The 27,705-nt window shown below is 44.7% G+C and overlaps 2 pseudogenes across 2 annotated transcripts in view; both read left to right on the forward strand.

The window, feature by feature from the left end:
• Nucleotides 1-17,508, forward strand: part of LOC311139257 (myelin-associated glycoprotein-like) — a 35,620-nt pseudogene extending 18,112 nt beyond the window's left edge. The window contains exons 2-7 of the transcript in view: nt 6,988-7,342; nt 13,334-13,623; nt 14,075-14,311; nt 14,613-14,670; nt 15,346-15,448; nt 17,362-17,508. The product of the transcript in view is annotated as a myelin-associated glycoprotein-like (transcript). The remainder of the gene's footprint in view (nt 1-6,987; nt 7,343-13,333; nt 13,624-14,074; nt 14,312-14,612; nt 14,671-15,345; nt 15,449-17,361) is intronic.
• Nucleotides 1-18,301, forward strand: part of LOC311140517 (myelin-associated glycoprotein-like) — a 160,875-nt pseudogene extending 142,574 nt beyond the window's left edge. The window contains exon 11 of the transcript in view: nt 18,134-18,301. The product of the transcript in view is annotated as a myelin-associated glycoprotein-like (transcript). The remainder of the gene's footprint in view (nt 1-18,133) is intronic.
• The last annotated feature ends 9,404 nt before the right edge of the window (nt 18,302-27,705 follow it).

A 27,705-nucleotide genomic window follows, 5' to 3' on the forward strand; every position in this document is an offset into this window, starting at 1 on the left:
CTCTGTTCCATCTGACTGCGCAATCCACTGTCTCATCAGCCCAGCCAGGTAATTTATAGACTTGATCTCCACTTCAAAAAGCATCTAGACATTATATCACATTTCTTTTAGACTAACATTTCGTTTTCAACAGCGGAGATTTGTATAAACCTTACTGTCTGTCTCTCCAACATTTGCAACATTGTTTCAATATCCAAATTTGATCTCCAGCTGTCCCATAGTAATCAACGTTTCGGGAGTTGGGAGTCGGGAGTCAGGATGAGACAGAAAGGAAGGCAACTTTTCTCAGCCAGTCGAAATCATGAATCAGCATCAGCCGGCTTGGGTAGCAACCCTAGATTAGTGTCGGACTATATCTTGTGGAAGGATGAAAAACGATTTATAAATTAATCAAAATTACGTTGTTAATGAAAATATGTAAATCATTATTTTAATATGTTGTTAACCCGTTGTATAAAAGTGATAATGCCCTCGAAGCCAGTGTTTGGAGGATATTTTGGCACGGTTTGGCGACCCTCGACGAACAACACCCATGCCAATATATCCTCCAAACACCGGCTTCGAGGGCATTATCACTTAAGTAAAGCATTACTAGGACTTTGACATCTTCTCTCTGTGCATTCAATTAAAGTTGAAAAAATGTGCTAAGAAGGTTGAAACAATCATAAACGTGTCATGAAATCTTAAAGTCAGATTTTCTGAATGCCTATGTATTCTCCTTACACAGCTGGGAATGGGATGTGTAGTTATTCTCATAACACTATTTATCATGCTATTCTATACTCTTTCTGTGCTCAATCCTGTGGACACAGACAAGGTGACCAGAGAGAGAGGTGAAAGAGGACAGACCCTGGTGTTGTGGTTGATTCATCGAGGCAGTGGAGGCAGGATGTGGGTCCTCATGTGGGCAGCTCTACTCTTCTCTCTGACAGAGAGAGCAACATGTCAACGTAAAAGTATTGTTAATATTGAAATCATTAGTAGGCCTAGTTGTATAGATGTGGTAACACATTTTAATCTCAACTGATTCTGTATCATCAAAAATATTAGTAACAAAGTGCTTTCTGCATTACACATGACTGTATTAATTTCCCTTTATCAGAACAGCCACAGCCATCACCTTCAGTCCAGCAGAGATAACAGCAGAGAAGGGACTATGTGCTGTTATTTCATGTACTTTCACTCACCCTGATAACGTCAAGCCTACCACTGCAATATGGTTCAAGTGCTGTGCTTCAACAGTTATATTTAATGAACATGATTAACTGTGTATGCACTTTGTTTTCTAGATGTGAAGGAACCCAAGATCTCTGGTTGTAACACAGTGAGAGAGGGTGATACCCTGAATCTGACCTGCAGTGTTGACAGCTACCCACCATCATCATCTAACATCACCTGGAGTAAGAATAGGACAACCGCTTTGGATCAGAATAACTCTGGACTGGCCACTCTCACCATCTCTAACGTGACAAGAGAGCATGCTGGGGAGTATGTGTGTACAGCTCAACACCCCAACAGGACTCTGACAGCTTCCGCTGTTGTAACTGTGATGTGTGAGTACAAACAGCACTGTACAAACCTGATTGAAACATTTAAGTTGATATGAGACGCAATCATTCTTATCTCGCATGATGTTAACATCAATCTATCACTGATCTCTCTCTCTTCGCTGTCTTTTTCCAGACCGTCCTGTGATGCTCAATGGCTCTGGGTGTGTGGTCCAAGCAGAGGTCATGACCTGTGTGTGTGTCAGTCTGGGGGTTCCCTTACCACTCATAGAGTGGTCACTGCTGGAGCTCAACACAGAGAAGTACAGCCTCACTACATCAGGGTTCGGGTCCTCAGTGAATAGCACCATCAGCCTGCCTGTTAGAAACCACACCCACAACACCACTGTGGAGTGTGTCAGCAGAAATACTGTGGGTGTAGTGAGAGGGAAGTTGCAGGAAACGCAAAAAGAGAACCAAGAAAAGCAAGGAGGTAAAGATATAAGTTAAGTAACTTTGTTAGAGAGCCCCATTTTCCCAATTGTACCCAATATGTGCAATGTTTTGGATTTCAGTTGGAAAACCACATAATGAACCCAAAAAAAATCTGTGGGTGTAGTGAGAGGGAAGTTGCAGGAAACGCAAGAAGGAAGGAAACAGAGAGGTGCTATAATTTAAAGAAAAAACATGCAGATATTTTTTCCCGTAGACAGTATTAACTTGGCACAGATTGCAATTCTATTGTGTCAAGGTTGTGGTGTGGTTATTACATGAGGTCTAAGATTGCTCTAATGACACTGTTTCTCTCTTCATCAATTGTAGATCTTTCTGAAGGATGTGGGAATGCAGTTCTCCCCTGGACCATAGCTGGTGTGTCGCTCAGTGTGACTGTTGCCATCCTCATCTACCTGTCTTCAAATGCTTACATACGGTAGGATCCTTTTCACTTATTGCACAATAGAGACAAAATTATGTAGAATATAGAAGTATTTTTACATGAAAAGGAAACTTTATTTCTCAAAGTATCTGTTGTAAGCCCAGACACTGTCTGATAAGATGCTTGCTATAGGCCTAGATTTACTTTTTCTGAGTGCTAGAATTAACTTAACCCTTCCACTTGTTATTTTCTTGTGGTTCTCAAAGGATGCAAGGTATGAATGGGAAGCCAAAAGAAGAGGAGAGCACCTACATCTCATTGGATAAAAAAGACATGACTCAGGAAGAGTATGAGGTCATTGCCAGGCGTCCAAGATGATTGCGTACCTGTTCTCCCCCCCCCCACTCCTAAGCTTATGCTGAGATCATTTTCATGTGAAATAATTCACACTTTTCTTCTTAGTAAAGTTTCAGATTTGTATGCATTAAATGAAAAAGTTAAGAGGCATAATTTTTAATCATAAAAATTATTTTGAATTTCATGGAAAAGCGCACAAGTACTGTATGATAAGTGAATGAAAAAGTCCATACGTTTTTCTATTTTTACTTTAGATAAACTATGTGAATAAAATATGGAGATATTATGATTCTATGCACTCCGCACTACCGTCCTGAAACTGTACATTTGCTCATTGCACTCTGTACATTGCTGTAGATTCCTGTAGATTCCTTCACCTGCCAATTTGCACTCTGCCACTGGGGCATTCTCTGACTTCAATGTATATATTTCCATTCCATATTGTGGTGAAAAAAAGATGTGTGATGTAGTTACTGTAAACAATGGAGAGGTAGCTTAAGATTAACTGTTAATTAAGTAATGGAGAAACTGTATAAAATAATATATATATATATATATATATATATATATATATATATATATATATATATATATATATATATATATATATATGTTGCTATTTCTTCCTTACAATTTTGGAGATGTGTTGAGAATACAGATTACAAACTTGCCACATTTACATTACACAATACACATTGTTGTATTCTTCATTTATTGTTGCTTGGAATCTAAGAAAGTTGTATTTTGAAAGGATTAGTCACCAGGCCATCAGACATTTAGAACATCCAAAGAGAAGACGTATCCAGAGACCTTAATAATAGTAATGAATATTGTAAAGAAAATATACAACTATAATGTCCATGTGGAGGCATGAGGCCTGTTCTGATCGGAACATTTTCTAACAGCAGCAACACATATTTTAGGGATTATAGTTCAAATGTAAGTATTTAGAAGTAAAAACCCACCTATACAAATATAGTAAGGGTGGGGGCACTTAAACACAGTCTTATGTATGAAGAGGAACTTAACTGCGGTCCACAGTGTTGTAAAAGCTGTGGTCAAACTCAGTATGGCTATCTTGTTAAAGTAAAAAACGTCATGGGAAACTGAGCTGAAGACCAAGAAGGCATAATGGCTTTTACAGTAATATTGTTTTTAGATAAATTAAAGATTGTTCTCTGTATGTACAGTAGTGGTAAATTATGTTGATCTATGACTACATGCACTTCCATTACAACTAACTACACAAAATGACACTGACATTCCCACGGGGGGCCAGTATGAAAAATGTATGCACTCACTAACTGTAAGTCGCTCTGTATAAAAGCGTCTGCTAAATGACTAAAATGTAAAATGTAAAATGTAAATTCATCAGCACCAGGTTAGAGGGAGGAGTTACAGACTGGGGACAGGAAGTGACAGTTTACCTCTCTCTCAGTGTGCTCTCTCCCCCTGTTGACTGTGAACCCTGTATGTGTCTCTGATGGGTGTGATGTGCTGATTCAGTCTTATTCTCTGCATGGCTCAAAAAACTGTTAAAGTACTTGGGAAAAATTGGCAACTCTCTGGACATCACTTGCAATTATTTAACAAAGCTAGTAACTCCTTTGTCATTGGTAGAAACAATTGGTACTTTTTTGTTTTTTTTACAATGAATCTCTATGAGGACTTAGGTAAAAAAGTATGTAATTAGTCTGTTACCATGTAGTTTCTAAATAAATTCCAGACAACTAGCGTAAAATAAAGCATTACTAGGACTTTGACATCTTCTCTCCATGTATTAAATTACAGTTGAAAAAATGTGCTAAGAAGGTTGTAACAATCATAAACGTGTCATGAAACGGTCATGTCAGATGTTATGAATGCCTATGTATTCCCCTTACACAGCTGGTAATGGGATGTGTAGTTATTATTATAACACTATTTATCATATTATTCGATACTCTCTCTGTGCTCCAGACCTGTGAACACAGACAAGGTGACCAGAGAAAGAGGTGAAAGGAGACAGACCCTGGTGTTGTGGTTGATTCATCGAGGCAGTGGAGGCAGGACGTGGGTCCTCATCTGCACAGCTCTACTCTTCTCTCTGACAGAGAGAGCAACATGTCAAAGTAGGGTCCCTTTCATCATTAAAGTATTGTTAATATTGAAATCATTAGTAGTTGTAAAGATGTGGTATTCATAGAGGTATGGCAATTAAAACCCATTTTCATCTAAACAGATACTGTATCATCAAAAATGCTACGGACGAGTGAAGTAATATCCAAATGCTTCCTGCATTACTCATGACTCTATTAATTTAATAAGTAATATGCCATTTAGCAGACGCTGGTATCCAAAGCGACTTACAGTCATGCGTGCATACATTTTCTTGTGTATGGGTGGTCCCGGGGATCGAACCCACTACCTTGGCGTTACAAGCGCCGTGCTCTACCAGCTGAGCTAAGGCCCCTCCAGCAGCAGCTCCTGCAGCTGCAAACACATAGAGCATCACCTTTAGCCCAGAGAAAATAACAGCACAGACTGGCCTATGTGCTGTTATTTCATGTACTTTCACTCACCCTGATCACGTCAATATGGTTCAAATGCCATACAAATGGCAAATGTGATAAAGGTAAAGACATCATTTTTCACTACAATTATATTTTTTAACAGACAAGTTGAGGCAGAGGGCTGTCGAGCTGTCTGGGATTGATTGGGCTCCCTCTAGTGAACATTACTACTATTACGACCGCCAAGCTGAAGAATCAGACATTTTCTGTCTTGGCTACTTTTCCCTCATTTTGCAATTCAAGGTGATACTCAGTAATTTCTAACATCTTTTTACACACAATCTTCTTGACATATGTCATTGTTGCCTGAAATAAAAGCAACATAGGTTCATTAGAATATGTTTAAAACCATTGCGGTTATATGTTGTTAGCGGTTGATGTTATTTTTCAATAACACAGACCCCAAAGCAAATCAGGGGGAGAAAAATATATTTATTCAAAGAGAATAGTAGTTATGCTGGGAAGTAGATGGTAGATATTCATTCTTCCCTGTTCTCAATGTTTCTCCACAGAACAAATAGACAGGATGTAATTTATAGCCTCAAGCCTAGTATGTGGCTGACCAATTAGAATTCCTTGCAATAGAATTTGGCTACTGGCCAAACCCCCAAGTATCCTGTTGCAGGCTCAAAGTATAGACCATTTGGACCAATGAAAACTTGCCCATGTAGCTATGAATCCCTGGTTGGAACCACTACAAAGATTCTAAACAGATGTTGAACTGAAAAACGACTATTTCCATTGATCGTTAATTCCCTCTTGACCTCTAGTCCTCTATTGACCACTAGTCCTCTTGACCATTAGTCCTCTTGACCACTAGTACTCTGCGTTGTGTATATTTATCTTTGAATATTCTTACAATGTCACCACTACTGACATTAGTTATATGTCACAACAGGTGATATTGTACATATGTCACTAAAATGGCATATTCAATATATATCACATAGCATGGGGCTCCATTGGTCCAGAACAGAATGGTAAAGTGTGAAGTAGTTGATGTGTAATTGATGTCTGATATCTGTTGCAGAGGTCTCTGGTTCAGGGTTAAATAGACACCATGTGGTGTTTGGTGCTGCTTTGGCCGATGTTGCTGATCATCAAAGGTACAACTCCTATGTTTCTCATTCCCTCTTGTCAGTGTGAATATCTTCTCAATTATATCACAATAATTCAGACTGTGGAAATTCCCTTGAAGACTACAGATGTAATACTAGAAATGCAGTAATCTAGATATGCAATTGCAATGTAAAACTGATTTGGTGGTTTTCCTGCATTGACACAGTTGACTTTTAGAGTGTGTCAAACTTACAGCAAACAACACTAAAGCAACAGAGTACACTGTAGACACAGGGTCCAACTGACACACATGGCAGCAGGGAATCAGCCTACTGTTCCAGTGCTGTTGGATGGCTGGCTGGCGTCCATCTTGGCTCAACCTTGTCCCTCTCACTTAAACAGTGGTGCCAGTGGTAAGAGTGAGACATATGCTTCCTCCACATAGGGTCTCTGCTCTTACCAGCTCACCCAGGGAGAACCTCATGATATCATCCTATGTTCTCTCTCTCGCTTTGTCTCTCTCTGTTCATCTTTTCTCAGTGATTCCATTTGAAACTGTATATGTAGTGTAGATTGATTGTTCATTGATATACAGTTTAGCGCTCAATATTCCCATTTCCAATCTCCCCTCCCTCTCCCTCATTCCCTCTCTCAGATGTCAGTAGAAAGTGGAATGTATGGGTACCAAGGGACGTCTCGGCCATGACCAAGTCCTGCGTGGTCATCCCCTTCAGATTCATGTATCTGGCAATACTGTGGCATCCACAGCATCTGGTACTTTGGCCAGCCATACCCACCTGTGGTGCTCTTCCCAGTGGTGGTCTTCAAGACATTGTGCATGAAAGTTACAAAGGGCGTACCAAGCTCATTGGGGACCTGCACCAGAGGAACTGCACCCTGCTCATCAGTAATATAGGTACAGAGCACTCTGGGAGGTACTACTTCCGTGCTGACCTGGACAGGTGCCAACATCTACACCTACCCAGACTTCTCTGAGCTCAAGGTGCTGGGTAAGCCTTCTGAGAGAACCTGAGAGGCTTTTTTTTTTTTTACTATGATTTTTTTCAATCGTAGGTCAATCAATCATCAATCAATTTTATTTTATATAGCCCTTCTTACATCAGCTAATATCTCGAAGTGCTGTACAGAAACCCAGCCTAAAACCCCAAACAGCTAGTAATGCAGGTGTAGAAGCACAGTGGCTAGGAAAAACTCCCTAGAAAGGCGAAAGCCTAGGAAGAAACCTAGAGAGGAACCAGGCTATGAGGGGTGGCCAGTCCTCTTCTGGCTGTGCCGGGTGGAGATTATAACAGAACCATGCCAAGATGTTCAAAAATGTTCATAAGTGACAAGCATGGTCAAATAATAATCAGGAATAAATCTCAGTTGGCTTTTCATAGCCGATCATTAAGAGTTGAAAACAGCAGGTCTGGGACAGGTAGGGGTTCCATAACCGCAGGCAGAACAGTTGAAACTGGAATAGCAGCAAGGCCAGGCGGACTGGGGACAGCAAGGAGTCACCACGGCCGGTAGTCCCGACGTATGGTCCTAGGGCTCAGGTCTCTCAGTTGGCTTTTCATAGCCGATCATTAAAGAGTTGAAAACAGCAGGTCTGGGACAGGTAGGGGTTTCGTAGCCGCAGGCAGAACAGTTGAAACTGGAATAGCAGCAAGGCCAGGCGGACTGGGGACAGCAAGGTGTCATCATGCCCGGTAGTCCTGACGTATGGTCCTAGGGCTCAGGTTCTCAGAGAGAAAGAGAGAACGAGAGAATTAGAGAGAGCATACTTAAATTCACACAGGACACTGGATAAGACAGGAGAAGTACTCCAGGTATAACCAACTAACCCCAGCCCCCCGACACATAAACTACTGCAGCATAAATACTGGAGGCTGAGACAGGAGCGGTCTGGAGACACTGTGGCCCCATCCGAAGAAACCCCCGGACAGGGCCAAACAGGAAGGATATAACCCCACCCACTCCGCCAAAGCACAGCCCCCGCACCACTAGAGGGATATCCCCAACCACCAACTTACAATCCTGAGACAAGGCCGAGTATAGCCCACAGAGGTCTCCACCACAGCACAAACCAAGGGGGGGGCGCCAACCCAGACAGGAAGATCACGTCAGTAACTCAACCCACTCAAGTGACGCACCCCTCCCAGGGACGGCATGAAAGAGCACCAGCAAGCCAGTGACTCAGCCCCTGCAACAGGGTTAGAGGCAGAGAACCCCAGTGGAGAGGGGAACCGGCCCGGCAGAGACAGCAAGGGCTGTTCGTTGCTCCAGCCTTTCCGTTCACCTTCACACTCCTGGGCCAGACTACACTCAATCATATGACCTACTGAAGAGATAAGTCTTCAGTAAAGACTTAAAGGTTGAGACCGAGTCTGCGTCTCTCACATGGGTAGGCAGACTGTTCCATAAAAATGGAGATCTATAGGAGAAAGCCCTGCCTCCCGCTGTTTGCTTAGAAATTCTAGGGACAATTAGGAGGCCTGCGTCTTGTGACCGTAGCATACGTATTGGTATGTACGGCAGGACCAACTCGGAAAGATAGGTAGGAGCAAGCCCATGTAACGCTTTATAGGTTAACAGTAAAACCTTGAAATCAGCCCTTGCCTTAACAGGAAGCCAGTGTAGGGAAGCTAGCACTGGAGTAATATGATCAAATTTCTTGGTTCTAGTCAGGATTCTAGCAGCCGTATTTAGCACTAACTGAAGTTTATTTAGTGCTTTATCCGGGTAGCCGGAAAATAGAGCATTGCAGTAGTCTAACCTAGAAGTAACAAATGCATGGATTAATTTTTCTGCATCATTTTTGGACAGAAAATTTCTGATTTTTGCAATGTTACGTAGATGGAAAAAAGCTGTCCTTGAAACAGTCTTGATATGTTCGTCAAAAGAGAGATCAGGGTCAAGAGTAACACCGAGGTCCTTCACAGTTTTATTTGAGACGACTTTACAACCATCTAGATGAATTGTCAGATTTAACAGAAGATCTCTTTGTTTCTTGGGACCTAGAACAAGCATCTCTGTTTTGTCCGAGTTTAAAAGTAAAAAGTTTTCAGCCATCCACTTCCTTATGTCTGAAACACAGGCTTCTAGCGAGGGCAATTTTGGGGCTTCACCATGTTTCATTGAAATGTACAGCTGTGTGTCATCCGCATAGCAGTGAAAGTTAACATTATGTTTTCGAATAACATCCCCAAGAGGTAAAATATATAGTGAAAACAATAGTGGTCCTAAAACGGAACCTTGAGGAACACCGAAATGTACAGTTGATTTGTCGGAGGACAGACCATTCACAGAGACAAACTGATATCTTTCCGACAGGTAGGATCTAAACCAGGCCAGAACTTGTCCGTGTAGACCAATTTGGGTTTCCAGTCTCTCCAAAAGAATGTGGTGATCGATGGTGTCAAAGGCAGCACTAAGGTCTAGTAGCACGAGGACAGATGCAGAGCCTCGGTCTGACGCCATTAAAAGGTCATTTACCACCTTCACAAGTGCAGTCTCAGTGCTATGATGGGGTCTAAAACCAGACTGAAGCATTTCGTATACATTGTTTGTCTTCAGAAAGGCAGTGAGTTGCTGCGCAACAGCTTTTTCTAAAATTTTTGAGAGGAATGGAAGATTCGATATAGGCCGATAGTTTTTTATATTTTCCGGGTCAAGGTTTGGCTTTTTCAAGAGAGGCTTTATCACTGCCACTTTTAGTGAGTTTGGTACACATCCGGTGGATAGAGAGCTGTTTATTATGTTCAACATAGGAGGGCCAAGCACAGGAAGCAGCTCCTTCAGCAGTTTAGTAGGAATAGGATCCAGTATGCAGCTTGAAGGTTTAGAGGCCATGATTATTTTCATCATTGTGTCAAGAGATATAGTACTAAAACACTTAAGTGTCTCTCCCGATCCCAGGCCCTCGCAGAGCTGTGCAGATCCAGGACAGCTAAGCCCTGGAGGAATACGCAGATTCAAAGAGGAGTCCGTAATTTGCTTTCTAATGGTCATGATCTTTTCCTCAAAGAAGTTCATGAATTTATCACTGCTGAAGTGAAAGCCATCCTCTCTTGGGGAATGCTGCTTTTTAGTTAGCTTTGCAACAGTATCAAAAAGAAATTTTGGATTGTTCTTATTTTCCTCAATTAAGTTGGAAAAGTAGGATGATCGAGCAGCAGTGAGGGCTCTTCGGTACTGCACGGTACTGTCTTTCCAAGCTAGTCGGAAGACTTCCAGTTTGGTGTGGCGCCATTTCCGTTCCAATTTCCTGGAAGCTTGCTTCAAAGCTCGGGTATTTTCTGTATACCAGGGAGCTAGTTTCTTATGACAAATGTTTTTCGTTTTTAGGGGTGCAACTGCATCTAGGGTATTGCGCAAGGTTAAATTGAGTTCCTCAGTTAAGTGGTTAACTGATTTTTGTCCTCTGACGTCCTTGGGTAGGCAGAAGGAGTCTGGAAGGGCATCAATGAATTTTTGTGTTGTTTGAGAATTTATAGCACGACTTTTGATGCTCCTTGGTTGGGGTCTGAGCAGATTATTTGTTGCGATTGCAAATGTAATAAAATGGTGGTCCGATAGTCCAGGATTTTGTGGAAAAACATTAAGATCTACAACATTTATTCCATGGGACAAAACTAGGTCCAGAGTATGACTGTGGCAGTGAGTAGGTCCAGAGACATGTTGGACAAAACCCACTGAGTCGATAATGGCTCCGAAAGACTTTTGGAGTGGGTCTGTGGACTTCTCCATGTGAATATTAAAATCACCAAAAATTAGAATATGATCTGCTATGACTACAAGGTCTGATAGGAATTCAGGAAACTCAGAGAGGAACGCTGTATATGGCCCAGGAGGCCTGTAAACAGTAGCTATAAAAAGTGATTGAGTAGGCTGCATAGATTTCATGACTAGAAGCTCAAAAGATGAAAACGCCATTATTTTTTTTGTAAATTGAAATTTGCTATCGTAAATGTTAGCAACACCTCCGCCTTTGCGGGATGCACGGGGAATATGGTCACTAGTGTAACCAGGAGGTGAGGCCTCATTTAACACAGCAAATTCATCAGGCTTAAGCCATGTTTCAGTCAGGCCAATCACATCAAGATTATGATCAGTGATTAGTTCATTGACTATGACTGCCTTTGAAGTGAGGGATCTAACATTAAGTAACCCTATTTTGAGATGTGAGGTATCACGATCTCTTTCAATAATGGCAGGAATGGAGGAGGTCTTTATCCTAATAAGATTGCTAGGGTGAACACCGCCATGTTTAGTTTTGCCCAACCTAGGTCGAGGCACAGACACAGTCTCAATGGGTATGGCTGAGCTGACTACACTGACTGTGCTATTGGCAGACTCCACTAAGCTGGCAGGTTGGCTAACAGCCTGCTGCCTGGCCTGCACCCTATTTCACTGTGGGGCTAGAGGAGTTAGAGCCCTATCTATGTTGGTAGATAAGAGGAGAGCACCCCTCCAGCTAGGATGGAGTCCGTCACTCCTCAGCAGGTCAGGCTTGGTCCTGTTTGTGGGTGAGTCCCAGAAAGAGGGCCAATTATCCACAAATGTTATCTTTTGGGAGGGGCAGAAAACAGTTTTCAACCAGCGATTAAGTGCTGAGACTCTGCTGTAGAGCTCGTCACTTCCCCTAACTGGGAGGGGGCCAGAGACAATTACTCGATGCCGACACATCTTTCTAGCTGATTTACACGCTGAAGCTATGTTGCACTTGGTGACCTCTGACTGTTTCATCCTAACATCGTTGGTGCCGACGTGGATAACAATATCTCTATACTCTCTACACTCGCCAGTTTTAGCTTTAGCCAGCACCATCTTTAGATTAGCCTTAACGTCGGTAGCCCTGCCCCCTGGTAAACAGTGTATGATCGCTGGGTGATTCGTTTTAAGTCTAATACTGCGGGTAATGGAGTCGCCAATGACTAGGGTTTTCAATTTGTCAGAGCTAATGGTGGGAGCCTTCGGCGTCTCAGACCCCGTAACGGGAGGAGTAGAGACTAGAGAAGACTCAGACTCAGACTCCGACTCGCTACATAATGGGGAAAACCGGTTGAAGGTTTCTGTCGGCTGAATGAGCGACACCGGTTGAGCATTCCAACAGTATTTCCCTCCAGAAGCCATGAGAAAGTTGTCCGGCTGCGGGGACTGTGCGGGGGGATTTATACTAACGTTACTGTCTGTACTTACTGGTGGCACAGACGCTGTTTCTTCCTTTCCTACACTGAGATTACCCTTGCCTAACGATTGCGTCTGAAGCTGGGCTTGTAGCACAGCTATTTTCGCCGTAAGGCGATCGTTCTCCTGTATATTATGAGTACAGCGACTGCAATTAGAAGACATCATGTTAATGTTACTACTTAGCTTCGGCTGTTGAAGATGTTGATGAACCATGTCCAGATAAAGCGTCCGGAGTGAAAAAGTTGAATAAGGGAAAAAAGTTGCGATGGAAAAAAGGAAAATAACGTAAAGTTGGCAGCTAAAACGCACAGGAAAATGACTCTTCTGTCTCGGGATAAACGTCCGGGGTGAAAAAGTTTAACGAAAAAAGATGAGTGAGGACAAAACTAAAAAGTTGGTAAATTTGTTGAACACAAAGATTGATTAAACGTTTATTAAAAGTAAAACGTGAATAGTTTGGCAGGTAGCCAAGTAGCAACAAACAGCACAGCAGTACGGAGACAATGCGGAAGCGAGACGGAAGTCACGTCAAATCTCGTCAAATCACTGTAGGTGTCACATTTGTGGGCTGGATTGCCATTGCCTGGTACCATATCTGTTGTGATGTCTTGCCAACTATCTGTGGACACTGTTTGGCATTACATGGCCTGACTATGACAATAGGAGTTGGCAAGCACAAATAGATCTGGCACCAGGCTAGGAATGACCTAGCTGTGATTATAATTATTATAGTTTTAATGAGAATAGGTAAATATTGTGAATTGGTGAATTTTAAATTGTTCACTTATGTCCTCTCTGTCCCCCAGACCAGCCCAACATTGACATCCCTGAGGAGATAGTCGCTGACGAGAATCTGGACGTGCTATAATACACAACTGTCCAGAGAATAGCCCAGAGATCCAATGGATGTACACAGACTACCTGCCTGAACCCGAGTATACCTCAGACTACGTGGAAGAGAGCAACACAGCCGTACTGTCCAGCCCGCTCACCTTCACCCCCAGGCCCAGGCACAACGGCCAGCTGCTGGGCTGCAGGGTCTACTACCCCAACACCACCCTGGTCTACGAGAGACTCATCTCTCTGGACGTCAAGTGTAAGTGACCAACTGAACGTTGTCACCGAACCTGTAGGTTGAATCCTAAAATTCTGTGAGAAGCGTGTCATTTGGACACAACAGGGGACACATTATGTAATGTGGGGGATTATATAAATATAGAATAACTAATCCTGACTACTACACCAAATGTAATAGTAGCAGTGTTACATATATTTATGACGCACACATTTTAGAACCATTGTCAATATCTACAGTCATCCATTATTCTCCATCTACAGTAGAAGGATAGCAGCTTGATTTAGCAATATATTGCATGATTATGACATGCATAGGGTATGTTAGCCTGTCATCCAAACCTGTTTTTCTACGTGTCACCTTTGTTTTTCTTTGAGAAAATGATGAGTGCAGCATTGGGTCTGGTTTAACCAGGTTATACACTTGTCACTTTTACAAGTCTAACCCCACCTTCCCCTTCCTCTCACCCCAGATGCCCCTCGCTCGGTGTGGGTGAACGTGTCCGTGGAGGTGATGGAGGGCAGCTCCGTGACCCTGCACTGTGAGGTGGACAGTAACCCTCCTCCCAGGATCTCCTGGCTGTTTGGGGATCAGGAGCTGCTGTGGGACACGGCCTCCAATGCCTCGCTCTCCCTGGAAGACTTAACCCCCGCTCAGGATGGCATCTACACCTGCGAGGGGCATAACGGCAACGGCGTCATGAAAAATAGTTACATTTAACCATTGTAGTTATATGTCAACCAAGCTGACATTTTAGTTTATGTGACTTGCTGTGACATATTTCTTATAAGTAGTGACGCGCGACATATATAATGACTTTTTAGTTATGTGATAAACCAGGCCCATAGCTTCTTGCTCTTGTTTATACACAGTACGTTCTATCCTCTTTAACTTGCTCCTTTGTTCAACTCCTTTCATTCTCCTCATATCGCTCTACATTTCATCCCTTCTATGTCCTTGCTGCATGCCGTCAATGCCGTCAATGTGCACTGCAGCATCAGCAACATGAGTGGCTGTCATCGCCTTCATCATCGCAGCAGTGAGATATGTGGGCCATAACAACAAGAAGTGAGTATCCACCCTTCACTAACTGTGACAGGGGTCGATGCGAGTTACAGGTAGTCATTTCCTGTTTGAATTGACGATAAGGAAACACTTCAGCCTAGCCATCCATTCTAAAACACCCCTGTGTATTCGTGAGTGAATGATTGATCGATGGACGGACCTGAGAATCATCTTCATAAGTTATGCTATTGCAAGAGCGAGTTCATTTAATTTGCCATCACTAGTCCCCTTTCTGAAATCCTCTGAGATGGAGATCCAAAATGGCTGCCTGGTGGAGTGGTGTTAGCAAGCCAGACTAACCGTAGCCTATAGTTTGCAGGCTCTTTTCCCTGCTTTGATACTGCTTTGGACCCTTGACTTGCTTAGCTAAAAATACAGCCATGGTAGCCTACTTAACTAAGGTGCTTCAGCATTATAGCAATACATCACATTCTGACAAAAGCTTTTACAGATAGTCGCTCCAAGAGACGGTGTCAGCTCAACCGCAACTAAACCCATGAAACAATAACCACAACCATGAACGTCGACCATAACCATGAACCATATGCCTGGAGACTATTAACTACGTTGGGAAACAGGCCCTTGTTTTAAAATGGATGCTCAGGCTTGGAGTGTCGCCCTGAGTTAGTTAGTTAGTGGCCATGAGACCGAGTCTGATCTTGTGACTCCATCCCCCAGAGAGAATGGCAACCCTGGGCAGGACCTGTTCTCTAAACTGGAGAAACCAGTGATGTACTACAGCACAGTCAAGAAGGACAAACAATGTTTGAGGAAGAAAGTGGTGAGACATGTTGATGATGATGACTATGAGGATGAGAATGACTATTCTCAGATCTGTCTTAGACGGGAGAATGATAGCTGACCCGTTGCTAGTGCTGATACTATACTATACCCGTTCAATTCATGTCCCTTTTTTGATCTACATTCCGTGGAGATACTCATTAATTATCAAAAACCTACAGTCGTGGTCAACAGTTTTGAGAATGACACAAATACTAATTTTCACAAAATCTGCTGCCTCAGTTTTGATGATGGCAATTTGCATATACTCCAGAATGTCATGAAGAGTGATCAGATGAATTGCAATTAATTGCATAGTCCCTCTTTGCCATGAAAATGAACTTAATCCCAAAAAACATTTCCACTGCATTTCAGCCCTGCCACAAAAGTATCAGCTGCCATATTGTCAGTGATTCTCTCGTTAACAAAGGTGAGAGTGTTGACGAGGACAAGGCTGGAGATCACTCTGTCATGCTGATTGAGTTAGAATAACAGGCTGGAAGCTTTAAAAGGAGGGTGGTACTTGAAATCATTGTTCTTCCTCTGTTAACCATGGTTACCTGCAAGGAAACACGTGCCGTCATCATTGCTTTGCACAAAAAGGGCTTCACAGGCAAGGATATTGCTACTAGTAAGATTGCACCTAAATCAACCATTTATCGGATAATCAAGAACTTCAAGGAGAGAGGTTCAATTGTTGTGAAGAAGGCGTCAGGGCGCCCAAGAAAGTACAGCAAGCGCCAGGACCGTCTCCTAAAGTTGATTCTGCTGCGGGATCGGGGCACCACCAGTGCAGAGCTTGCTCAGGAATGGCAGCAGGCAGGTGTGAGTGCATCTGCACGCACAGTGAGGTGAAGACTTTTGGAGGATGGCCTGGTGTCAAGAAGGGCAGCAAAGAAGCCACTTCTCTCCAGGAAAAACATCAGGGACAGACTGATATTCTGCAAAAGGTACAGGGATTGGACTGCTGAGGACTGGGGTAAAGTCATTTTCTCTGATGAATCCCCTTTCCGATTGTTTAGGGCATCCGGAGAAGACAAGGTGAGCGCTACCATCAGTCCTGTGTCATGCCAACAGTAAAGCATCCTGAGACCATTCATGTGTGGGGTTGCTTCTCAGCCAAGGGAGTGGGCTCACTCACAATTTTGCCTAAGAACACAGCTATGAATAAAGAATGGTACCAACACATTCTCAGAGAGCAACTTCTCCCAACCATCCAAGAACAGTTTGGTGACGACCAATGCCTTTTCCAGCATGATGGAGCACCTTGCCATAAGGCAAAAGTGATAACTAAGTGGCTTGGGGAACAAAACATCAACATTTTGGGTCCATGGCCAGGAAACTCCACAGACCTTAATCCCATTGGGAACTTGTGGTCGATCCTCAAGAGGCGGGTGGACAAACAAAAACACACAAATTCTGACCAACTCCAAGCATTGATTATGCAAGAATGGGCTGCCATCAGTCAGGATGTGGCCCAGAAGTTAATTGACAGCGTGCCAGGCCGGATTGCAGTTGTCTTAAAAAAGAACACTGCAAATATTGACTCTTTGCATAAACGTAATGTAATTGTCAATAAAAGCCTTTGACACTTATGGAATGCTTGTAATTATACTTCAGTATACCATAGTAACATCTGACAAAAATATCTCATAACACTGAAGCAGCGAACTTTGTGAAGACCAATACTCAAAACTTTTGACCACGACTGTATATGACCTCTTATGTTAAAGAGAAAATGTAAACTTCCCCAGCCAACTACTGACCTAGCCTGAGAGTCCCAGTACCACTATAGCTATCTATCACAGTACCTCTGGAGTAGCTGCGACCATAGCCTTTCCAAACCACTGTTTTCTGCTTCATCGCTTCTCTGCGTTCTTCTGTCTCTTTTTCTCTTCCCTAACTCTTGCACAGCTTAAGACAGAGCTTCTGGGCTCAAAGTTTACCTCCATTCTAGAGGAGAGTACGGTAAGGTACCTAAACAACCCCACCCCAATCCCAACTCCAGGTCTCAGTGGTAGACAGCATCCCTCACACATCCCAGACAGCAAAATTATATGATGGCCCAAATTCGGCCCTTATCTACAGTATTACGACTTACCATATGGCCCAGTTAACCACTTAGTGTTACGGTCCTGAAGTGGAACTATAGCATGAAATGCCCAGATCTTGCCTGTCAAGGTGGATGTGGCCCACATTCAGACCTAAAGTAGCCCAGTAACTAGGAAAAGTTGTTACGGCCACACAACTCAAGCCAGAGATGGCCCATCAGCAAAGTGCCAACCCTCTCCCAGTCCGCATCTCCTACATTCGGACCAGATCTGGGCCATATGACGCATTGTGGTGCCAGAACTGAGCCATACTGTATGTGTCACCAAACAACCAGATCTGGCTCACAGTCGTCTGCTGTCTGAGATCCGCTTCCATGTGCTGTATTGCCTTTGATTTCCATGACTGCTGTTGTATGGCTGCCTCGATACCAACAGGATATGCTAAACCTACTCAATCTCCTTGTCTTACACCTCTGCTCACCAATAACAACTAACCCTCCTTTCTCCTCTCTCAATGCCTGTCATGTTATCACTTTATACGGTCTATGTTCTGAGGTGTCAATGGCATTGGTGGCACTGTGCTGGTATAATCTGTGATTCTGAATGGGCCTTCTCTCTTTCCGTACCTTCAACAGGGAGAAGACGGAGATGATCAACCTGTGGGCTCTATGGCAGCCCTGGAGAGGCAACAGCTGAACTACGCCGCCCTGGAGTTTCTGGGGGGGCGCTCCAGGGATGGGGGGGCCATAGGGGGGGGGGGGGGGGGTGACGGCAGCGACTACACCGAGATCAAAGCCAAATGATTTGCGATCCTTCCCTGACCCCTCGTCACCGCGGGACACAGTGGCAGCCATGTTGTCACCCCCCTCCTCACGTCATTCGCCCCCTCTTCAAACGTCTTCCCCCCTCCCATGTGGATACCATCACCACACTTCACCATCACACCAAGATCCCCCATCGTATCCCCCCATCCCTGACTCATCTGAATTGACGTCCCCGTTAGTCAACGCCCCGGCCTCCATGGGGAGCCCCAGTCACATCTCGCCACCCAGGACTGCTGGTAGCTACTTGCAGGGTCGGAACACGGCCCAGTGGACAATGTAAAAAGCTCTTTGTATTATCAGCAGCTGTCGGTCTCCCAGCTCTTACTCTATTGTTCATAGCCACACAATTCACTCACAACAGGTGGAATGTGTTAGCTACTGTACTGTACTGTATCATCTACATTCAATGTTGCTATTTCCAGCTCTACACCATTAATTGTTTGGCATTGCTATCAAGCTTGGGACACAGTAACACATTTTCTGGGGCTCCCCTTCTGTATGTCACCCTATATCATACTCATAGCTAGCCTGGTTAAACCAGATTGAACGCTGCGCTTACAACTGTTTTCCTGTGAAACGCAGTGCAATCAGTTTGGATACCAGGCTAGCTTGTTCCTGCTCCTGTTCTAAATCTGTCCATTATAGTCCTTCTCCACTGTGTCCGCTGCCAGTCGAAGTGTCAGGGAAAGGGGTGTTTTTTCTGCTTTTTCCTTTCTTATCTCTATTTCTGACCCTGGATCTGGAGGAAATTAGGAATATCCTCTCTCTTCCTGATCCAGTGGTTGTCAAAACTGACCAGTGTTCATCAACCATCAGACCTGGTACATATCCAGTTGAAGCCAGTAATCTTCATCTTACATATTCTGTTCCCACATATAGTTCAATAGTGATGTGTGCTGTAACTCAGTAGCTTTTGATGATGATGAGAAATTAATACTTTATTTGATTTTGTATGGAGAGAGAAGATGGATACTCTTAGAGGTTTGTCAAGCCTTGAACACAAGGTTCTGTTTGTGCAAGAGGTGGCCTGATTTCTTTTGTTCTTATGCATTACAAGCACCGATTTGGTTGTGGTTTGCTCTTGGGGAAATGTGCCGGGGTAACACAGATGTTCTATTTATGCCGTTGCCCATGATTTAATTACTAGTATTTTTTGGACGACTTCTCTGTTTTGCCAAGGCTAAGTGTTAACTTATCCTTAAATGGGAACCAATTTTTTGATCAATCTGGCATACATCACTCCACTGTAGCACTCACACATCAGGCCAAAATGTATCTCATTGAGACAAAGTGTGTGTGTGTGTGTGTGTATGTAAACAGTGCTGAAAGATCAGTGAACACTGATCACTGTGGCTGTTTCAAAGGATCACTTTACCTGAGACCGCTTCTCACAAAATGTATTCTTCAATGGTTGTGAATTGTGAAATCGATGCCTAATCCTGTAGGGTTGTATCAGATGAGGTGTTTGAGTGGCACAAAAGTAAAGCTGATATACCAGTTGGTTGTGCTATTCAAACATACTTGATCAACTCATGTAATGTAATCTACAAGCTCACTAATGGCATAACTAGATAACAATGACTGTTAATACAATATTAATAAGCTGTATATGGATGGGTAAAAGGATACCAGTATACATTATGTAAATAAACATCCTGCATGACTATTATGCTGTCAGCCATATGTGTAAATACACTACGGTATGTACATGCTCAGTATTACAACAATGGTTTACACAGGCAAGTTTTATACAGGTTCGGTAACACTTTAATTTACTTCTCTGTCATAAGGGTGACATAACGCTGTCATGACATAACACATGTCATTTTCGGTCATGAAAACTGATGTCAAAATAATGACCCTTTACACTGTCATGACACAAAAGGATATTTATGTAAATTAGTTGGCTATCTGTATGCTAAGCCAATTAGCTGACTTAAGCAAAGATTTGTGCCATGACAGTGTCAAGTCAGCTGTCAAGCTTATGTAAGCTGTTATGACTGTTAATAACATATTTTATGTAGTTGTTCTGACATGGGTAAGTCACTAGACCCAATGCCAGAACGTTCAAGATGTGTTACCCAACATTGAGATTTGCCAATATGGACATCCGGTTAGTAACACTTACTGTCATCGGTTCTCTTGAACGCCTCATGGGGGGTTTATTTATTTCTAAACCTGGAAACAAAATGGAGAAGCGTTGTTCATGTCTTATCTAATTTGTTTGTCACATAGTGGGTTGTAAAGCAGATTTGTACTTTCTTTACTTTGTGGTATTCATTATTATTATTATTGTGATTTTTTTGATATCTTTGAAACAATAATTCCGATCAGAATTCTGCAATCTTTCTGCAAATTAGCACTGTTATTACTTAATGACAATAAGAGCTCTATGATGATGTTTGATCACTCTCTTTTATTTTACAAGTCTATCCCGCCTCAAGCAAAGCCATCTTTCTTTGGTTTGTGGTGTCGAGACAACCATGCTGACATGCTGCGTGGACAAGGAATCCGCTGACACTGTACTTGATTATAAAGGTTTATTATATCAAAGGTTACAGCATCAATTTACAGACTTCTGCAGAAATCCGGAGAACAACTAACCCAATTTCTAATATGATTATTCCCTGTCCCTTTGTTCAAAACCTGGTATATATCCTATGTTCCATAAGATGGGTGGTTTTTTGATAGACCAATTCCTGACCTTCACATAAGAGACTCTCCTCTGTTTTAGGGGGGCCCCTAGAGTAACACTTTCCAGATGTTTCAGCAAAGCAGAGCAAAGTTCTAGAATGTTCAGACACTACAGGTTCCAAACAAAAAATAAATGAAGTAAACAACAGAGAATGTGACCAGCTCAGTTTATCTATATAGTTTGTATCTGTACTCTCATACCCAAAACAGTAAGGAAAATACACCCTGTTATGATGAGTTTCTCGGGTATCAAAGAATCAAGGATGCAAGGATATACTTAGACATTCTGTGGAGATTTCATACCAAGTATTTATTGAATCACGAGCTCGTGGGTTCATCTAACAAATGGACATGGCTTTGCCCTTCGTCAGTTGAACTAACTAACAAAGAAGAAACTCTACCTTATATACCCTTTTGGTTCTCATTCCTTTCACATACATCTGGTAACCATCATAGGCCTCCCTGTCTCTGTTATTATTACCCTTTGCCCCCAGGTCACTACATCCTGTCCATCAATCACACTACCCTAAACATCAGTAATCTACTTTGACACAATGGAATGTAGACTTCATGGCCCCAAACTAATTACCTAGTAACTCTACCTCTGTCCACACAATACTATGACATGACATCATTACACACCCTGAATACTTTCTATATCTCCATGTATTAGTATTACTTTATTAATGAGATGTAGGTACTATCTTCTTCTTTAGCTCTTCTTTTCACCCTTTTTGCTATTTAAGTCAAAAAATCATTGTTATCTGAGATAATTTTAGAGCCAATTTGTGCAGTTCTGAAAATAGTAACATAAAGGAAGCATCTACTGTACAGTAAGTTGCAACCCGTTTTTTAAGATTAAGATTATTTTATTGGTCAATTGCAGGTCCAACTGGTCCAACTGAAATTTGACTTCCGCTTTTAACCCAACCCCTCCGAAAGACACACATACATACACATGCATAAACATTCAGGAGAGGTGTGGGGGGGCTGCCAAACTGTGCGGCAGGTTGACGTTCATTGTCATGAATCTTGCCCTGGAAGCAGAACAGAGCGAATTCCTCTAGATGGGTCAGCTGCAAAGATTTTTGGTCTTAATTTTAAGGTTGGGGTTAGGCATTAGGATTAGTTGTGTGCTTAAGGTTAGGGTTAGTGACCACTCTGCAGAGCTGCTTCCAGAACAAAATTAATGACAAAAGAAACTAACCTGCCACTGGGTGCCAGGGGAGCTGTTGCTGTGGGGGGTTGCTCAAGGGCACAATGGCAGGCAATGGCATCAAGGATTTGATACCAGTAACCCTCCGGTTGCCAGCTCACTTCCCACCAGACATTTCCCATCGGACCTGGAATTCGAACTGGCAACCATCCGGTTGCTGGCTCACCTCTCTAACCACTAGGCTACGTTCTCTGGTTTCAACCATCAGTTAGCCAAACGGAGCTAAAAAGTTTTCCTTGATTATAATTTACCTCTCTCAGACAGTCCTACCTTGCATAACGTATTCATAAAAAAAAGCTAAATATAACAATGCTAAGAATTTTATGCCTCCTGACCTTATGCCAAATGTCCCCATGTGTTCAACTGTGGGGTTGTCATTGTTGTCTTACAATTTACAAGGACTGGTCAGATATATAAGGAGGGCCACGTTAAGGCTGAGGGACAGACCAACGATTATCCAGGGAAAGACTGCAACATCCCTCTTCTCTGACCCAAGGATATCTATGGGAAGTGATACAAATTAATTGGTACGAAAACACTTTGTTTAATTTATCCAACACTATTCTACTTTAGTTCTACTCTTTACCCCACTAGCTTCCATTGTCATGAACCCTGCGTCCTGAGTCTGTTCCTGCCTGTGTTGCCGTTTTTTCTGCTCTGAATCTCCTGTTTCCTGAAGGTTCCTGAACGCACCCTGTCTGGTTGCCGGGCGACGTTGCTAGGCGGGTGATTTCTTGATTACCCGCACCTGCTTCTCATCAGCTTCGGCACACCTGGTCCTGATCATCACCCCTTCATAAGCCCTGACCTGACATCCATTCCCTGCCGGATCGTTAGCCATGAACAGTATGTTTGTCAGCATATCAGCCTCTGAGTTACTAGCGTTAGTTTTGTTGTTTTGCACCTTGTTGGCTTGCCGTGTACTGACCTCCGTTTTTTTCTGTCTACAGTCATTCTCCCGGAACCTTCACCCAACCCCTGCCTGGTTGTCGGCGGCTGCCGAGCCATCATTGGATCTGCCACTTCACCTCCACCAACTCATCTCCGCCGCCCACTCCGTCTCCTGGATTATTCTGCATCTTTTTTGAATCTGTTAATAAATACTCACCTTCGTTCAACTCACCTTGTCCTGGTCTGCTTCTGGGTTCTGGCTTAGAAAACCGTGACAGAACGATCCGGCCAGAAATGAACCCAGCGGACCTGGACTCTGTTCGCCATGCCATCACCCATCAGGAAAGGATGTTGGAACAACACAGCACGGCGCTACAGGAGATAGTGTTGTCGGTTCTGAACTTTTCGACCAGTCTGACGAAGATCCAGGCTCAGCTCAGTTTGCCGGTGGAGAATCCACCACCGGTTTCACCCCTTTCGCCTGCCGCTTCTGGAGCTGTGCCCTTCCGTGAGCCCAAGGTTCCAACGCCTGATAAGTATGAAGGGGATTTGGGAAGATGCCGTTCCTTTCTTATGCAGTGTGGATTAGTGTTCGATCTACAGCCCCACTCGTACGCCACAGACAAGGCTAGGATAGCCTTTGTTATTGAATTGCTGCGTGGTAGAGCCCTGGAGTGGGCTTCAGCCGTATGGAAACGACAGGACACCTGCATGGCGTCATACCAGGAGTTCACGGCAGAGATGAGGAAGCTGTTTGACCATCCAGTCCGAGGTAAGGACGCAGCTAAGCGCCTGTTTTCTCTTCGCCAAGGAGCTCGCAGCGTTGCCGACTTCGTAATCGAATTCAGGACATTGGCTGTGGAGAGTGGGTGGAATGAAGAGTCACTGCAAGCAGCCTTTTATCAGGGGTTGTTGGAGCAACTCAAGGATTAGCTGATCTCCTATCCGGAGCCTAGTGACCTGGACAGTTTGGTAGCTTTGTCTATTCGGGTGGATAACAGAGTTCGAGAGAGAAGGAGGGAGAAGCAATGGGGCCCGTCCAATCAATCAGCTTCTCGGTTCCCAGTCGGGTCAGGAGGTGGACCAGAACGCGTCGATCATTGTCCATCACACGGGATTAGTGGAGAGGTCCTGCCTCCAGATTCTGAACCCATGCAAGTGGGGCGGCACGGGTTAACCAAGGAGGAGCGCCAACATAGACGTGAGACCAACCGCTGCCTCTACTGTGGTAGTTCGGGACATTACATCTCCACTGGTTCCCAGCGGCCGTCAAACTGCCCGGCTCGCTAAGTTTGGGAGGACTTTTAGCGAGCCAGTTTCAACCTCTCAATACCCCTGTCAGACCCCGTTTCCCGGCTACCCTCATGAACAGGAATCAGAGTTTAGCGATTAACGCTTTCGTCGATTCAGGTGCCGATGGCAGCTTTATTGATGCCGACGTGCTGGGGCTTTCCAAGGAGCGATTACCGGAAGCCATTGAAGCTACCACTCTGAACGGCAGTAGTCTGGCACGTATCACGATGAGGACTGAACCGGTTAGGATGCTGTTGTCAGGGATTCATTCTGAGGTTCTCATTCTTCATTCTGCCTTCTCCCCATGTTCCTCTGGTCCTTGGATACCCCTGGCTGAGGGAACACAATCCCTTGTTCGATTGGGTGACTGGCAAGGTAACTAGTTGGAGCATTGATTGTCATGCTAACTGCCTCAAGACTGCCTGTTCCCATTCTGTTCCCAGTCAGGTCATTGAGGCTAACCCCCCAGATTTGTCTCTGGTTCCCGAAACATATCACGAGTTGGGGGAAGTGTTCAGTAAGCAGAGGGCTCTGTCACTCCCTCCCCACCGACCATATGATTGTGCCATAAACCTGTTCCCTGGAGCTGCCTATCCCAAGGGACGGTTATACAGCATCTCCCGACCTGAACGTGAAGCTTTGGAGACCTACATAAAGGAGTCCCTAGCTGCTGGTCTCATTCGTCCCTCGTCATCACCCCTGGGGGCAGGATTCTTCTTTGTGAGTAAGAAGGATGGCTCTCTTCGACCTTGTATTGATTATCAGGGGTTGAATGATATCACGGTCAAGAACAAGTATCCCCTGCCCTTGATGAGCTCTGCTTTCGACTCCTTACAGGGTGCTACTGTGTTCACCAAGCTGGACCTATGCAATGCGTATCATCTGGTCCGGATCAGAGAGGGGGACGAGTGGTTGACTGGTTTCAATACACCGATGGGTCATTTCGAGTATCAGGTGATGCCGTTTGGACTGACCAATGCTCCAGCAGTGTTCCAGAGTATGGTGAATGACGTCCTGAGAGATATGATCGGTCTTTTTGTGTTCGTTTACCTGGATGACATTCTTATCTTCTCTAAGGAGCCTTCCAGCCACGTCCAGCATGTCAAGCAGGTTCTGCAGCGATTGCTGGAGAATCGCCTGTTTGTGAAGGCCAAGAAGTGTGAATTTCACGCCCACACTACATCCTTCCTCGGGTACATCATCTCCAGGGGAGAGATTAGGATGGACCAAGAGAAGGTTAGGGCGGTTCTGGATTGGGCCCAGCCCGGTACGAGATTGCAGCTCCAGAGGTTTCTGGGGTTTGCGAATTTCTATCGGAGATTTATCCGTGATTACAGCCGTGTGGCCGCTCCTTTAACTGCCCTGACTTCTAGTACCAGAACCTTCAGTTGGAATCCTGAGGCGGACCGAGCATTTCTGGACTTGAAGAGGCGATTCACAAACGCTCCGATTCTCTCTCAACCTGACACTGCCCGTCAGTTTGTCGTTGAAGTGGATGCGTCTGATGTGGGGGTTGGCGCCATCTTGTCCCAGCGATGCTCCACTGACGGTAAACTCCATCCCTGCGCCTACTACTCTCGTCGTCTTTCGTCTACGGAGAGGAACTACGATGTGGGTAACCGGGAGCTTCTCGCGGTGAAACTTGCCTTGGAGGAGTGGCGCTACTGGTTGGAGGGGGCGGAGCAACCATTTGTTGTCTGGACTGACCACAATAATCTTGCTTACGTGCAATCGGCTAAACGTCTCAACTCCCGTCAGGCCAGGTGGTCGTTGTTTTTTGGACGCTTTAATTTTTCCTTGACGTTCCGTCCGGGGTCTAAGAACGGCAAGGCGGACACCTTGTCCCGGATGTTCTCCAAGACGGAGGAGAGTGGGGCCAAGACTGAGACGATTCTTCCCCGGAACCTTGTCGTGGGAGCCGTTATGTGGAGGATTGAGGAGGAGGTTATGGCGGCCCTTCGGACGCAGCCCGGCCCCGGTAACGGTCCACCCGGTCGGTTGTTTGTGCCCGAGTCGGTCCATTCGTCTGTCCTCCAATGGTCCCACGCCAGCAAGATGGCTTGTCACCCTGGCGTTGCTCGGACGATGGCGCTTCTACGCAGACGATTTTGGTGGCCTGCCATGGGAGAGGATACTCGGAGGTTTGTTGCTGCCTGTCCAGTTTGTGCGCAGAACAAGAGTGCCAATCGGCCCAGCTCTGGACTTCTTCACCCCCTACCTATCCCCCGGCGACCATGGTCACATCTGGCCCTGGACTTTGTCACTGGGTTGCCCTCTTCTGAGGGGAACACGGTCATTCTGACTATTGTGGACAGATTCAGCAAGTTCGCCCACTTTGTGCCCAATCTCCAAGCTTCCCTCTGCCTCTGAGACGTCCAAGATCCTGGTTAGGGAGGTTTTCAGGGTCCACGGATTGCCCAGTGACATAGTTTCCGACCGTGGCCCTCAGTTCACCTCTGCTGTCTGGAAATCCTTCTGTTTGGCCATTGGAGCTACAGTCAGTCTCACATCTGGATTTCACCCCCAATCTAATGGACATGCGGAGAGAGCCAACCAGAAGATGGAATCCACGCTGCGCTGCCTTGTTTCCTCCAACCCCACCTCTTGGGTCTCTCAGTTGCCTTGGGTTGAGTATGCCCACAATACTCTCCCTACTTCTGCCACTGGGATGTCTCCCTTCCAGTGCCTATACGGCTACCAACCCCCCTTGTTTCCTTCTCAGGAGAAGGATCTCTCTCTGTTCCCTCTGTCCAGGCCCACATTCGTCGTTGCCACCGGACCTGGCATCGGGCCAGAAAGGCCCTCCTTAGCGTTTCTAACCGGTATCCGCTCCAGGCGAATCGTCGCCGTAGTCCAGCCCCCGCTTATGCCATCGGAGATAGGGTCTGGTTGGATACACGGGACCTTCCTCTGCGGACTGAGTCAAGGAAACTGTCGCCGAGGTTCATTGGTCCGTTTGTGGTGGAGAGAGTGATTAATCCTGTAGTGGTTCGACTCAAGTTGCCGAGTACGCTCAGAGTCCATCCCACCTTCCATGTCTCCTGCCTCAAGCCTGTTCTCCTCAGCCCTCTGTTGCCCCCTCCGCCCCCTCCTTCTCCTCCTCGGATGATCGGAAGAGGTCCGGTCTACACGGTGCGCCGCATCATGGATTCCAGACGGCGGGGCCGGGGTTTCCAGTATCTCGTGGACTGGGAAGGGTATGGTCCTGAGGAGAGGAGTTGGATTCCTCGGCGTCAGATCCTTGATGCTGACCTCCTTCGAGACTTCTACCGCCTCCATCCTGGCGCTC

Source organism: Coregonus lavaretus (genome assembly GCF_964263955.1).
Source record: "Coregonus lavaretus genome assembly, chromosome: 13".
Classification (NCBI taxonomy): domain Eukaryota; kingdom Metazoa; phylum Chordata; class Actinopteri; order Salmoniformes; family Salmonidae; genus Coregonus; species Coregonus lavaretus.